This window comes from Dromaius novaehollandiae, unplaced genomic scaffold, assembly GCF_036370855.1.
Source record: "Dromaius novaehollandiae isolate bDroNov1 unplaced genomic scaffold, bDroNov1.hap1 HAP1_SCAFFOLD_45, whole genome shotgun sequence".
Classification (NCBI taxonomy): domain Eukaryota; kingdom Metazoa; phylum Chordata; class Aves; order Casuariiformes; family Dromaiidae; genus Dromaius; species Dromaius novaehollandiae.
In genome coordinates this window covers 60,001-62,500 of record NW_026991505.1, presented here as the reverse complement: position 1 = coordinate 62,500, position 2,500 = coordinate 60,001, and positions in this window count along the sequence as shown.

Sequence of the window (2,500 nt, the reverse complement as noted above, 5' to 3'; positions counted from 1 at the left end):
CCCCGCCGCGCGCGCGGGGGGACCGGGCAGCTTTCGCAGCCCCTGGGGGGCCCCCCCCCTCCTCCGCCCCCTCCTCCTCCGCCCCACCGCCCTTCCTCACGCCGACGCCGGCTGCTGAGCAAGGGACGGCAGAGACGGAAGGAGAGAGAGAGCGAGAGAAAGAGAGGGGCTTGCCTCACTGACCGTACAAGCACAGAGAAAGGGGGGGGGGAAACGAAGGGCAAACCCGAACGAGAAGGGCGGGGAGCCCTCGCTCCCGACCTGGGGACAAACCCTGTCTCGCTTCGAGTCCGGCCCAGGCGCCCGGCTCGGTCTGGCCCGGCAGGGAGCGGCGGGCCGGCCACACCGCCTGCCTCGGGATGTTGGGGGGGGTCCGTCCCCGCAGACCACCCCCCCCCCGCCCCAGGCGTCAGAGCCCGGCCGCCACCGGGAGCGGCGTCGCCCCGCCGCCCGCGCGCCTGCGGCCCGCCGGCCCCGCGCTTCCCAGCTCCTCGCTCGCCTCGCCGGCCCTCCGGCTCGACCGCCGCCGCCGCCGCCGCCGCGGCGCCCACACCCCCGCGCGCCCGCACACACCGCCTCGCGGGTGACGCCACGCGCTCGCCCGTCCCCTCCGCGGACAGACGCCCGGCGGCGGGCAGGCGGGCAAGGCGGCACGGACGGGGACGGCGCCCGCTCTCCCCGTCTCCACGCGGAGAGCGGGGCGGGCCGCCCCCGCCGCCGCCCCACCACCGCCCACCCGCTGCCTGGCGGAGCCGGGCGGGGCAGAGCGAGGCGGGCGCCCCGGACGGCAGAGTGCCGGGGCGGGCGCGTAGGGTAGGGCGCCGCCGACGGCGGCCACGGCGGAAGACCCAGAAGCACCGGCCAGGGAGAAGGAGGAGACGCGCGGAGGCTCGGCGCCCGCACCACCCGCGGTGGGGGCTCGCCCTCCCGGCGGCGAGCACGCGCTCGCGCCCGGCTCGCAACGCTCGAGGCAGGCCGGCAACTAGGCCGACCGCGCGGCGTCTCTCCGCCGAGACCAGACCGCGGAGAGAGGGGGCAGGGTAACCCCTCTCCGTCCCGGCTGCCCGCGGGGCGAGCACGGGGCGCGCCGGCTGGCATGGGGGGGCGCGGCGCCCGCGCGCGCCGACCCCCCGGCCCTCCGGCAGCACGCCCGGCCGCCTCCGCGAGTCGCATCGGGCCGCCCGAGTCTTTAAACCTCCGCCCGGCTCTCCAACCGAGAACCCTCGGGCCCGGAGCCCGGGGCCCATGGCCATCCCTGCCCGGGGCGGCTGCCGGCGGCCGCGGTGGCCGGAGGCCCTCTCCCCTCTCTCGCTCGCTCCCTCCCTCCCTCCCCGCCCCCCCCACCCCCACCGCGGGGGAGGAAGGACCGGGGTGGGGGGAAGCCGAGGCGGGGGGGGGGGGGAAAGGCACGGCCGGTGCGGCGCGCACGGTGCGGCACCCGGGAGGAGCACGCTGGCACACGGGACCACACGGGTGGGTCACCGAGGGGGGGGCAGGAGAAGCGCGGGCGCTAGGTACCTGGCCCTGGGGTGAGGGAAACGACCTGAAATCCCCGCGGGGGTGCCTCCCCCGCCGCCGCCCGCCACCGGGCCGCCGCCGCCTCGCGGCGACGGCGGCAGCCTCGGCAGCGGCGACGAGACGGGACGCGGAGGGGGAACCCGGCACCCGCCAGCCGGCCCCCGCGCCCCTCGGCGGAGCGTCCGCCCGCGGGGTGCGCCCGACACCCGCCGCCACGACCTCGTCCTCCTCCCGGGGCCCGGGGTTTCCCTCAGTAACCCGGCGCCGGGTGGCAGCTGCACCCGGGAGGAGAGCCGTGGCTCGGGCCGCCCACTCGGGCACGAACCGTCGCCTCGCTTGGCCTCAACGCGACGCCCCCCGCTCGGGGGCCCGGCGCCCGCCCCGCGCGCCATCCCGGAACGCCTGCCCCCGCAGGTCTCTGCGGACGGGCTGCTCCGCCGCAGCCCGCCGCGGGTCCGCCCCCCACAGCTTAGGGGTGGGGACCCGTGGGACCCGTCCCAACCCGGAGGGCCGTCTCCCTCGCCTCCGCGCCCGCCGCTTCCTCTCCCGCGGGCGCCGGGGAGTAGCCAAGCCCCGCCGCCCCTCACACGCACTGCCGCCCGCTCCCGCCGGGCCCTCCCCTGGGCCGGACCCCCCCCCCTTCCCCTTCCCCCCCAGCGGCAGCGGAGCGCCGTGGGGTGGGGGGGGCGGGGGGGGCGGGCCGCGGCTCCCGGAGACGGGCACCGGCAGCGGAGCGGGCACCAGCGGAGGCGAGAGGGGAGAGACGGGGGGAGGCGGTCCCCCACCGGCAGCGGTGGAATCGGCAGCGGGCTCTCGGCGAGCGAGCGCGGCCTCGGGAGGGCCGTGCACCCGCCGGCGGGCCGAGCCCCGTGCTCGGCCCCGCGGCGCAGAGTGCGGGACAGGCGAATTCGGGTACGCGCGCGCGGCAGCCGGGACGCGGCGGGCGGGGGGGCCACACCGGTGTCCGGTGCCGTCGGCATCG